This window comes from Myotis lucifugus, unplaced genomic scaffold (assembly GCF_000147115.1).
Source record: "Myotis lucifugus unplaced genomic scaffold, Myoluc2.0 scaffold_1436, whole genome shotgun sequence".
Classification (NCBI taxonomy): Eukaryota; Metazoa; Chordata; class Mammalia; order Chiroptera; family Vespertilionidae; genus Myotis; species Myotis lucifugus.
Genome location: NW_005872484.1, coordinates 45,953 through 58,720, shown reverse-complemented (window position 1 = coordinate 58,720; position 12,768 = coordinate 45,953). Strand labels below are relative to the sequence as shown.

At 42.6% G+C, this 12,768-nt stretch overlaps 1 long non-coding RNA gene across 1 annotated transcript; it reads left to right on the top strand.

Moving 5' to 3' along the window:
• The first annotated feature begins 782 nt into the window (after window positions 1-782).
• On the top strand, window positions 783-8,401 carry LOC111824420. The gene is made up of 3 exons (XR_002827502.1): window positions 783-821; window positions 7,202-7,290; window positions 8,347-8,401. It is a non-coding gene; the product is annotated as an uncharacterized LOC111824420 (long non-coding RNA).
• Window positions 8,402-12,768: the final 4,367 nt, after the last annotated feature.

Genomic DNA, 12,768 nt, shown 5'->3' with positions numbered 1-12,768 from the left:
CAGGTGGATGGAACATCGCCTTATATACCATAAGGCTGAGTGTTTGATTCCAAGTCAGGGCACATATCTAGGTTGTGGGTTCGATATTTTCATATTTCTCCCTCACACTAATGTTTCTGTCTCTCTCTTTCTCCCTCTCTTGCTAATAAATAGATAAATAAATAAATAAATAAATAAATAAAATCAGTAAACATATCCTCGGGTGAAGATATTAAAAAACAAATGAAATGAAATAAGAAGTGGACTAAATCGTCAAATAAAAAAGGCAGACAATGTATGACTGGATTAAAAGACTTATTGAGATGCTTAGTACCAAAAAAAAAAACAACCAACCATCTAATTTTATTTTAGTTTTTTAAAGGATAGTTCTGAATATATTAAGTGAATTAATTCTTCATAAATAGGCCCCCTTTTTCTTTCTTTAATCTTTATTGTTTCGAGTATTACAGATGTCCCCCTTATCCCCACCTCACTTTTATATATATATGTTTTTATTGATTTCAGAGAGGAAGGGAGAGGGAGAGAGAGATAGAAACATCAATGATGAGAGAAAATCATTGATTGTCTGCCTCCTGCATGCCCCACGCTGGGTATCGAGCCCGCAACCAGGGCATGTTCCCCGACTGGAAATCAAACCTAGGACCTCCTGGTTCATAGATCAACAATGTTCAATCACCGAGCCATGCCAGCTGGCCCCTGCTGTTGTAAATGTTTCCCTCCACATCCCTCGTGGTTCAGGGTTCAGGATCTGGAAGAGGAGCCACACACAAATAAAAGAGAAAAGACAAGAGATAATTTGGGAATATTGGGGGGCCAGGCAGGTAAGTCCAACTCAAGAGGAAGGACTTCCACTGGTGCTCAGGCAGTACCACCATTTTATAGTCAGAGGTAAACAAGGTAGTGCTTACCATAGTTACACTGTTCTTGTGAATTTCACTTGTTTTGACCATAGTTATACTTCCTGCACTTCCCTCAGCCCATTAGCTTCCCAGATAAGATCTAGGGAGTGTTATAAGGTCAAGCCTAATTATGCTAAGAGGACTGTGCCCTCTAAGCTGGGACTTGTTTGTGACTTTGCCAACAGGTCAGTCCGAGGCTTAACCCTATATCAGCTCCCCACATCTCACCCTTCTTTTATTATTAAGCTATTATAATGAAAATAAAACTTAAACATCAAGAACAAGAAGCTACCATAATAAAAGTAAAACTTAAGCATCAAGAACAAAAATGTTTAAGTCTCAATTTCGATATCCAACAGTTCTGAGTCCAAGTTTCAATGTCCGACAGTTCCTTATGTGTAGATGTCAGCAATGTTATTTCATTTCTGGATGGTGGACAAATGGTGGCAATGCAGGTCTGACCCTCTCTGGTTTGATCCTGGGCAACCTGCAGCGACACACAGCTGCTGACTGCTAGCATGGCAAAGCGTCGTGAGTGTCTTCCATCTCTGAATTGTTTTTCCTCTTGTCTTCATGGCTGGAGAATTCCTGATAATTCCTCCCTGTTGCAGGAATTCACATGGTCTTGTAGTTGTTTTCTGAAAATATACAAACATATTCTCGACCAAAAGTTAATAAAGGGAGTTTTACTTGGGATCCTTTTTATATTTGCCCAAATAATTTTCCTTTGGCTTATTTTGACACCGTGTATGTTTTTCATGGGTGTCTTGCTGTTAGCATTACAAATGAAAAAATTTTTTCTAGATGTGATTTAGTTACAGGATATATTTCCTTACATGGTATTTTTCCACTATCCCCCCTTTTTTATTTAATTATTGGAGGCTTTTGGAAAATTTTTATAATGTAGTCTAGATAACTTTAAATTTTTAATTTTTTGCACAAAAATATGACTCCTTTAGGTTCATTGCATGTTAAGCAATTTTACCATGAAATGAAAATTTTGGTTAATACTACTTATTTCAATTAAACTCGTTACTGTCAAATTTAATTCTCTAACAAGAATCTTAGTTACACTGTAAATATTAATGGAAAGGATTATTTTGCATCCTTGAGAAGGCCCTGAGCATTCCTGGTGTTAGGCTGGATTTAGATATAGGGTAGCTGCTGTCAGCCAAGTCTCTGTTGTTTCAGTCCCGATCTGAGCTGGGCTAAGTCTCTTTCTGTTATCTGGGTCTGGATCTGAGCTGGGCATGGGAAGCGGGAAGCAGCCATGGGGACAGGAGACCTCCCTCAGAAGGGGCAAGTGTTCAAGCCCCTGCATAGTTGGGGGGGTGAGGATCTGTGCCCCACCTCTGTTGACCCCCAAGTTCTCTCCTGATGGCCCCTCTGCGACTGTGCCTGTCTTAGGTTGTTCCTTCCTGGAGGAATCTTACCCATCTCTGGCTAGCCAGCCATCCTCCAGGGCCAAGCAGGGTGATGTAAGGTTCAGTTCTGTTTCCTTGGTAGCCTATGCCCCTGTGGCCTCCACACCCAGCAACTGCCTTGGGATCCCCACCCTGCTGGCGGGGCCCCGGCATTGATCACATATCTTGGGGAACCCAGGTTTCTTCTCCAGGGAGGGCCCAGCTCACACCATTGGGCGAGAGACAGATCCATGGTACCAGCCACCATGAGGCTTCAACCTCAGCATGAACAGAGAGCTCAGGCAACAGCTGTGGGCAATTGGATTGTAAGAAGAGGGACCCTCTTGGCAAAAAGGGCAAGAGAGGTCAATACAGAATGCTCAAGTGCCTTCCCAGGGGGCCTTCCACACAGTGGAAGGGATTAAATCCTTTCATGTCCTTATTAAATTGCTGCCAAACATTCAGAGAATTAGTTTGTTTGTTTGTTTGGGATAAATGTACAATATGCTGTTGTAAAATCTCAAAAATTATTAATGACATTGTAGAATAATATCATGTAAGGATATTCTTTTCTCTAGGCCATGGCAATTCAATTTTAAACTGGAAATGACATTAATTAAATTTCTTCAATTAGTCTTTCAGTAACTTTACACTAGCTACATTCAGGAAGGCAAAAACCCAAATTATTTACCTTTCTATATTAAACCTAGTACATTTAATTACAGTCCTCCAGATGTTTGAAGGAAAAACATCTTTCTATTATTTTCTTGCAGAGTAATTTCCAATCAGTATCCTCGTCCTCTCACAGCTGGGTTACACTTGGAGAATTTCAATGTAAAAAAGAAAAATCTTTTTCTTTTACACCAAGTAACCTACAGGGTTACTTCTTGGATGTTGACTGATAGTGCCGCAAGGTCATGTATTTCAAGTCAAAGTCATTAAATTTGGTTGAATTAAAAAATCCTTTAAAAAGAGAGAATAAACTTTTGAAAACATTTCAGGGCCTGTGAAATGTCCCAAAGTCATTCCTTGGTTATAGTTTTGAAATCCAACTTGAACGATCATCAAATATATATGTGTATATAAGATTTAAAGATTATATTCAATTCTGTCCTCTAGATTTCGTACGAGGCACACTCAGATCAATATTTCAGCATTATTTCACTTCAAAATACCTAGGTATAAGTTTTTGTCATTTGATTCCATAAACTCCAAGGTCCCAAGTTCCCAGCGGTTCTGGAAAACCACGCTTGAGGCTGGCAAACAGGCCTGGCCCAGCCCTTGACTTTAAAACGACCATATTTTTTTCTGGGGAAAGTCAAGAAGCAAACTTGTAGCTACATTGTTTCCTGCTGGTTGCTTGCCGGTGAGAAATTTCAAAATTGGCCACGAGATCGCAGCCACGGAAACTGTTTTCTGCTGGCGAAACAAGTTTGGTCTAACCTGGTCCATTTAAATGTCAGAGCTAAGCTAGTTTCTTCCTGGGCCATTGGACCTTCATAATTAATATATTACATATGTTTTAAACGTGGTTCACTAGCATCCCAAAACTACTCTTTATCATAGAAAACCCAATCCCACCGCTAGAACCTGCCTGCACTTCTTCCTTGGGTCAAATTGGCCTTTTTCTTAGGAAATAATCAGTCTTGGGTTTTATTTTGTACATTTGCAAAGAGATTCCAGCTCAAAACTCTATCTAAATGTCCAAAAACAGGACAGTTGTGCGCATTAGTTTTAAACCTGCTTTTCTCTTTACACATGCACAGAAATCCCAGACGCATTTTTAAATTTTGTAAAACTTTTCAATTACGAGAAGGAGACTAAATTAGAATACTTGGGGAGGGGGTGTCCATATTGGATCGCCATGTGCTCCCTTCTTCCCTTCCCCGCTTTGGGGGAAGTTTCAGCAAGTGACTCAGATGGCGTATTTTTTTTTTCCCCCAAAGTCATGCTTAATAGAAAAAGACATTTTAAATTTTTTCCTATTTCGCTTTCCAAAGTAATAGCTAGCACCCAAGGTTATCTTAGCCAAAATTTAGTCATCATAAGATGTTCTCCGCTAATTTTTAAACAAAGCTAGTCTTTTTCGGGCGAGCCGATAGCTCTGCCCTCTCCTGCCACCTTTGAATCTCTCCGCACCAGAGGTAGATTCGGCAGCAGGGTTTCATTTATTATTACAGATTTCAGATTCCAAATACATATTAAGATTTTAATTTGGACAAGAAACCATATTAAGATGACCATGGCACTCTTTTTTCAGCCTGATTTAAAGAGTAACTTTTAATATTACAATTTCTTTATAATTTGGCCTTTTTCACAGGTGGTTCTATTAACGGAGAATTAAATATTTCAGGATTAGGATATGGAGGTGGAGGGAGCCATGAAGGCCATTCCTCTCATTTTTTCTTTTCTTTCTGCTTCTCTTTAGGGGCGGAGAGTGCAAGGAGAGGAGATTTATCCTCCTTGGCCTCTCTTAAAGGCTCTAGCAAATGAAATACCGTGTTCCACAAGGGAAAACAGTTTTTGGAGGCAAGTTTTTTCCTGCTGATGAGCAAGTTCTGAGTAACTTTTTGCCAAACATTCAAGATCTAATGTACCTTCTTCAAGAAACCAAGGGTTATGTTCTATAACATCAAGCAAAAATTATAAGAGATTACTTTCTGAAGCTTTAAATTCTTAAGCATGCAAATCAAAAATCTATAATAAAGTTTCTTACTTTTTACGCTGAATCCTGCCCCATTAGCCTGGCTAAGAAAACGTTCCCACCCTACTTACAGATCGCGACTTCTGCAGCTGATCGTGGGCTTTGCATGCGGTGAATTCTTTCCCACCTTTACGGTGAATTCTTCGTTTTTTTGCTCTAGGTGAAGCCTTCACTTCCAGATTTCCCGTCGGGTGCCAGATGTTGTAAATGTTTCCCTCCACATTCCACGTGGTTCAGGGTTCAGGATCTGGAAGAGGAGCCACACACAAATAAAAGAGAAAAGACAAGAGATAATTTGGGAATATTGGGGGGCCAGGCGGGTAAGTCCAACTCAAGAGGAAGGACTTCTACTGGTGCTCAAGCCGCACCAACCATTTTATAGTCAGAGGTAAACAAAGTAGTGGTTACCATAGTTACACTGTTCTTGTGAGTTTCACTTGTTTTGACCATAGTTACACTTCCTGCACTTCCCTCAGCCCATTAGCTTCCCAGATAAGATCTAGGGAGTGTTATAAGGTCAAGCCTAATTATGCTAAGAGGACTGTGCCCTCTAAGCTGGGACTTGTTTGTGACTTTGCCAACAGGTCAGTCTGAGGCTTAATCCTATATCAGCTCCCCACACCCTGCTCCCCAAATTTTAATTGTAAAGTTATAAAGGGACCAAGAGGTGTGCAAGTAAAATGATTTCTTTAAAATGACATAAAAATTCTTATAAGAAAGCTGTGGTGACTACATTAATATAAGAAAAGTGAAGTGGTTATATAAATTAACATTAAAGAAATCTTAGAACAATGAAAATCATCAGTGTTAAAAAGTGCGATTCCATAATAATGAAAAAGATCATTTCAACAAGAAGATACTCCTAAATATGTATGATTAAATAATATAACTTCAAAATACTCAAAACTGACAAAATTGAAAGAAGCAATAGACAATTCTAGAAAACCTTGAGATTTTAACACTCTCCTCTCAAGAGTGTTAGAATTTGATAGAACAAATTAGAAAAAAAACTCAACATGGATATAGAATATCTGAGCCTGAGAGTTATGGTTTATTACTTGATTTAAGTTTGTCATTTATAGAAACCTCTATCCAACAACAGTAGAGAGCATTTTCCACCCAAATGTATTGGGAATATTCACCAACATAGACTACATTCTAGGCCACAAAAATGTCTCAGTGGAAAAGAATTGTACGTTCTTTCATACAAAATATGAAAGTTTAGAATTAGAATTCAGTCAAAAAATAGCTGGGAATAAAACTACAATATTCTACATCAGGGTTGGGGAAGGTCTGGCCTGTGGGCCTTTGTAAGGCCTGAGAAATCACTGGGTCTGCCCCTGCATGGCATTAGGGGAGGTTAATTCAATGTGTGACCAAATATAACAGGCTAATTTTTAAGTTCATAACTTTGTAAGTTAAAAATATCCAAATGGCCCTCAGTATAAAAGGGTCAAAGACAAAAAATCACAAGAAAAATTAGACTATATTTGGAACTGAATATAAACACAACCCATTAAAATTTGTGGAATGAAATTAGGTAACTAAGAAAAATGTTGTTATATTAGATGCAAAGAAAAGCATAAAGTCAGTAGCCCTAACTGCCACCTTAAGATAGAAAAACGAGCAAACTAGGCCCAAGGTATATAGCTGAAAAAGTTAAAGACATGAGTACTTGTGAAAGAGTAAATAAACTAACACTATACAAATGTACTGAAACCAAATATTGTTTATTGGAAAAAAATCAATAAATGTTATCCAACCCTAACTAGACTAATCAGAAAGAAAAAGAGAAAACACAAGTTACCAATTTAGGTTTGAAGTAAGTGACATAAATAGTTTCCTAATACTAGACGCCACAACTTAGAAAAATTGTACAAATTCCCTGACATTCCCAAAGTGCAGAAACTGCCTGAAGAAGGAAGAGAAGGAAGCAGCATGGCTGGGACCTGAGGGGAGAGGGGAGCAGGGGAGGAGCTGAGGGTGGGGGGAGGTGGGCTGGCTATGGGGTTGTGGTCGGGATGAGAGCTGGTGCCACAGTGAGGCCAGCTTTCTCTGCTCACTTTTGTCACTTGGAGTTTTGTTTCTCCGGGAGCCACAGAGCCCCTAGGCTCCTGTCTAGAGAGCAATGTGCCCTGCTGGCTCTCTCCTGTTCCTTCTTCTGTGCTAAGCTACTTTTGTTTTGCTCTCCCCAGCTTTACAAAAGCAATGATGTGTGTTAGCTACGGAGATACCTGTGTAGAGCTGCCGGTCGGCTGGACTGTCCTCCTGTGCACATCAAAGGGTGAGGCTGGGATCCCAGCAACCAACCCATGTTTCTCTGTCACATGGATGTTTCTCTGTCTGTCTCCCCTTTCTCTCTCTCTATAATTAGTGATGATTAAGTGCAGACACACACATATATAGGCAGTTTAAGCTTGGGGAAAAAAACATGAAGAAATATCATGTGAGGAGGTAGAAAAATTCTCTCTTATTTTTGAGTTTTTTAATGATTAAATAAAGTGGAACAACTTTCTTCGGATTTAAAATGAGGTCAGGGTCTGGACGCATGGTGTTCTAGAAACCAGAAGTTTATGTTAATGAAATTGTGTCCCCTGTAGGTAATCTGAGAACGTCACAATATGACAAATGTTACAATTTCAAAGAGAAAAGCTTTTGATGGCAAATTCTGGAAACTAAAAAATCAAGCTCATTGATTCTTAGTTACAGTGTAGAACAGTCCTTAAAGAGTGAGCATTTGAAAAGAACAGCAACAATCTCCAGGTGCCTGCAGTTTCTCCCAGGGGGTCATGTTCTTGGCAGGGAGCACCTGAGTTTCCTCTCTGACCCACATGGCACTTGTGCGGTCAGCCTGTGGTGCTGGCGTCCAGTGACTGTCCTGCAGCTCAGCCGGGCCAGGAATCGAGCCCGAGACACTTCTCCTGCCTCAGGTGGCGCCATGTTGCTGAGCCTCAGCAGACATGTAGAGGCATCTCCATAGGCCCTGGGGCGTCTCCACAAACCTGAGGAAAGATGAGGCAGGAAGATTGTCTGCCTACAGAGGGCCAGCAGGGGGTGGCTGGTGTGGGAAATGGTGTGTGTGTTAGTGTATTGTGTGCTGTGATATAGAGAGTTTGGGTGAGGAGTGGGGTTACTGAACATAGATTTATTCATGCTTTGCTTTGAAGTATGGTAGCAATCATCGCAGGTAGAAACTGTAGTTTAACTCTAACCCTGCTGTTTGGCTTAACAATAGAAAAGTTATTTTGATTTTCTGAATTATATAAATCATCCCATTTGATTGAATGCCTTATTGATTGTAATGTGAATATCCCATTGATTGTGATCTTACTGGTTTTAGAAAGCAAATTCCTCTGTACCTGGGAACCAGGACAGCACAATTATCCCAAGACCTGAGGGTTCCGGATAATGTTTCCCTGTCAACTCAGTGGTCCCAAGACCCGAGGGCTCTAGATAACGTGTTCCTGTCAACTCAGTGATCTGGAGACCCAAAAGTATAATGAACATGCTTAATTCTGCTTCTGTAAACTGCTTTTTTGCGAACCAGGTTCCTCATTACAAACCCTGGTATGTAATCAATACCTTTGTGATTTTTGCCTATATAAATCTGGTGTTGCAGCTGGGAGGACACTGCGAGATTTGGGAGAGTGAAATGCCCCCTCGTAGTCCCGGATTTGCAATAAATATGACTCCTTAATTCGACTTCTTGAGGTGTGATTCACGGGTACACTATAACAGCTTCATCTTATAGAGGAACTAAAGACATTGGGACTTCAGTGGAGCCTTGACTTATGAGTTTAATTCGTTCTGTAACGGAGCTCGTAACTCAAATTACTCGTATGTCAAATCAACAGTGAATGAATGAGACACGTGATGCTGGGCTGATGTTGTGGCATTCACTGTGACGTTCGCTGCGCCAACTAGCGGTGGGGTATCTGATCTGGCTCATAACCTGAATTTTAGCTAGCAACTCAAAGCAAAAAATCGGCCGAGAGAGAGCTCATATCTCGAAAAACTCGTTAGTCGGGACACTCGTAAGTCAAGGCCACACTATTAGCAAACATGTCCTGTGGAACATAAAAAATTGTACTATGAGAAAGTTTATTCTAGAAAGGAGTTTGTTCATGCATTTACCAATCTAAAGAATACTGGTGTCACAAACAATTCACATTGCTTATGAAGGGATCAAAATTCTGCCACCCTGATGTCAATAATTGGAATCTTGATCTTAAGCTGTTTGTGGAGGAGCAGGACTCAGAAAGAACCTGTGGCCCCGCCCTTTTCCTGCCCAAGGAAATGCTCTTCTCTGCTGCCCCCTAGTGTACACATTAGAGATAGCATCTCCTAAAGCATCTGCTCATCATTTTGCAAGGACTGGAAGGCCCCAAGCTCCGAATGCCTTGTGTACCCACGTTTTCTTTTTGATTCAGCCTCTCCTGCAGGCAGGGTCTCTGACTCCTCATGTATGTGAGGGGCCTATCCACACGTGTGTCTTACAGGTGGTTATTTTCTGTTGCTAATCTGTGTCATATCTATTTGATTATTAGACCAGAAAAGAACCTTGAGTTTAGAGGGAAGTTTGTTTCTCCCCCACATAAGCCAGTAACCTGATATTTCATAGAGTGTAAACTTTGGAAGTACATCTACTTCACCCTGTCCTGAACTAAGATTTATCAAGTTATCTAAAGAAACATTTTTGGGACTGGATGATTTTATCAATGAAATTTGGAACAATCTACTAATTTAGTTTCTGAATGTAAAGCTTTTATTTACCGTCCAAAGGTGGGAATAAAGAGGACACAGCCTTGCATTGTGCATGTTGATTTTAAATTGTCAGGTAAGTTAAGAAAGAACCTGTAGTTCTCCCCCATTTCTTCCTAAGAGGTTTCCATGATGATACCTGGTTCCAGGAGGGAACATCAGCCTATTTGCCTCAGCTTTAGGCCTTAAGGCTCCAAACAGGAGCCTGTTGACCACCCCCACCTGTACATGTCCTGTTGTTTTGGGGTTGTCTTAGAAACATAACCTGCCAAGTGTGCTGCGCTTTTCCTAAATATCACCTTGCTCCACCATTTCCCAAAGTGTTTTATATACCAAATATTACCTCATTGTTCTTCACATTCATTTGAATGCAAATTAACTGAACAGAATAGAAGGTTTAGTAAGTTACTAAAATCCATCCATAAATTTTGTAAGATAAAGATGTCTCCTTAGATCAGTTGTGAAAATGTGCCTTATAAAATAAACTAGAGGCCTGGTGCACAAAAATTTGTGCACCCAGGGGGATCCCTCAGCCTGGCCTGTGCCCTCTTGCAGTCTGGGACCCCTCGGGGGATGACCACCTGCTGGCTTAGGCCCGCTCCCGCCTAAGCTGGCAGTCAGACATCCCTCTGGCAGTCCGGGAGCCCTTGGGGGATGTCCACTTGCAAGCGGGGAGCAGGCCTAAGCTGCAGTCGGACATCCTTAGTGCTGCTGAGGAGGTGAGAGAGGCTCCCACCACCACCGCTGTACTGGCAGCTGTCAGCCTGGCTTGTGGCTGAGAAGAGTTCCCCCTATGGGAGCGCACTGACCACCAAGGGGCAGCTCCTCATTGAGCATCTGCCCCTTGGTGGTCAGTGTGTGTCATAGTGACCAGTTATTCCCAGTCATTCTGCTGTTAGGGTCCATTTGCATATTACCCTTTTATTATATAGGAGTGCCTGGCCAGCCTGGGTGAGGGGCTGATGGCTGTTTGCAGGCTGGCCACAGCCCCTTCAGGGTGGGAGTCCCCCATGGGGTTCCTGGCCAGCCTGGGGAGGGGCTGAGGGCTGTTTTCAGGCTGGCCATGGCCCCCAGCCACCAAAGCTCCAAGTGGAGGCTTGCCAGCCTGGGTGAGGGGCTGATGGCTGTCTGCAGGCTGGCCACAGCCCCTTCAGATTGGGAGTCCCCCATGGGGTGCCTGGCCAGCCTGGGGAGGGGCTGAGGGCCGTTTTCAGGCTGGCCATGGCCCCCAGCCACCCAAGCTTCCAGTGGAGGCTTGCTGGAAGCAGGTATCTGGGATTTATTTAGCTTCTATAATTGAAACTTTGTTGCCTTTTGCAGAGGCCACAGCCAGCTCAGGGCACGCGGGAAGCTTGGCTTCCTCCTTTGCCTGGGCAACCAAGCCTCCTGCTTGCTCCAGCTTCGTGGCTGCCGGCTGCCATCTTGGTTGGGTTAATTTGCATATAGTCGCTCTGATTGGCTGGTGGGCGTGGCTTATGGCTTAGCAAAGGTACTGTCAATTAGCATCTTTGTCTTTTATTAATGTAGATGGTGTTGGGACATGGGGCAAACAGTAGGTCACAGATACAGGACGACTAGCAGGATTTTTCCTGATTCGAGAGGCAGGTGGACATTAGTGAACATTTCCTGTGGGACCACTTTTCATGAGCATGTCCTGCAGCTGACCACCAGCATCTGGAGTGCACTGCTTCCCTGTCAGTCTAGTGAGCTGCGTGGTCCCATCTTATAGTCTCTCTGGAGGCAGAGGGAAGGCACTGAGGCTCAGTCTGTCAGCAATAAATGTTCTAAGCTATAACACAGGAGAATTTGGCCTGGCTGGTATTGTTCAGTGGTTAGAGGGTCAGCCCGCATGGGAAGAGTCGCAGGTTTGATTCCCAGTCAAGGGCATATACCTGAGTTGTAGGTTTGATCCCCCATGAGTACAGGAGGCAAATAATCGATGTGTCTCCCTCACATTGACTTTTCTCTCTTTTTCCTGCTCCCTTCCTCCCTTCCACTCTTTAAAGATTAATGGAGAAAATATTCTCAGGTGAGGACTAGCCAAAAAGAAAAAAAGGATTTTTTCCAAGTTACAAAATGAAAACCCTGAGAAATCTGTTCTGTGTTCAAAAGAACATTGCTTATAAATGTTAGAACCAGGCTCAGGTAGATTCCAGGGACTCCAAGCTTTAGGGGTTCCCTTTCTCAGAACTGCTGGGATTGCACATGAAGAGGTGCAGATTATGAAAGGAGCCACTTTGGGCTAAACAATTAGGAAGAATTTTTATTCTCTTTAGACTAAGAGACCAGGCTTGGTGAGCAAAGAAAAAACTTGTGTTGCCATCACAACAGTCTAGCTTATCATTTATAAACTAGAGGTCATGCATGAAATTTGTGGGGGGGGGGGTGTCCCCTCAGCCCAGCCTGCTCCCTCTTGCAGTCCGGGAACCCTCCGGGGATGTCCTACTGAGGGGCCTAAGCTGTCAGTTGGACATCCTTAGCACTACTGTGGAGGTGGGAGAGGCTCCCGCCACCACTGCTGCACTCAGTGGTGAGCCCATCTTCTGGTTGAGCAGCTTGCCCCCTGTGGGAGCACACTGACCACCAGGGGGCAGCTCCTTCATTGAGCATCTGTCCCCTGGTGGTCAGTGCATATCATAGCAACCAGTTGTTCTGCCATTTGGTCAGTTTGCATATTAACCTTTTATTATAGGACTAGAAGCCCGTTGCACAAAGATTCGCACAATAGGCCTTCCTTCCCTTGGCTGCCAGCACCGGTTTTCCTCCGGCACCCAGGACCCAGGCCTTTGGTCCGGCTGCAGATAGGCTTGGCTTCTCTGCTGCGGCTGCGTCTTCGCTCCACACCTGCGTATGCAAATTAACTGCCATATTTGTTGGGTTAATTTGCATAGTTGATCTGATTGGCGGGTGGGTGTAGCGGAGTGACACCAATTTGCATGTTTCTCTTTTATTAGTGTAGATTATCCCATGTTTTCCTCTAGAACATTTTTCCTAAAATGAA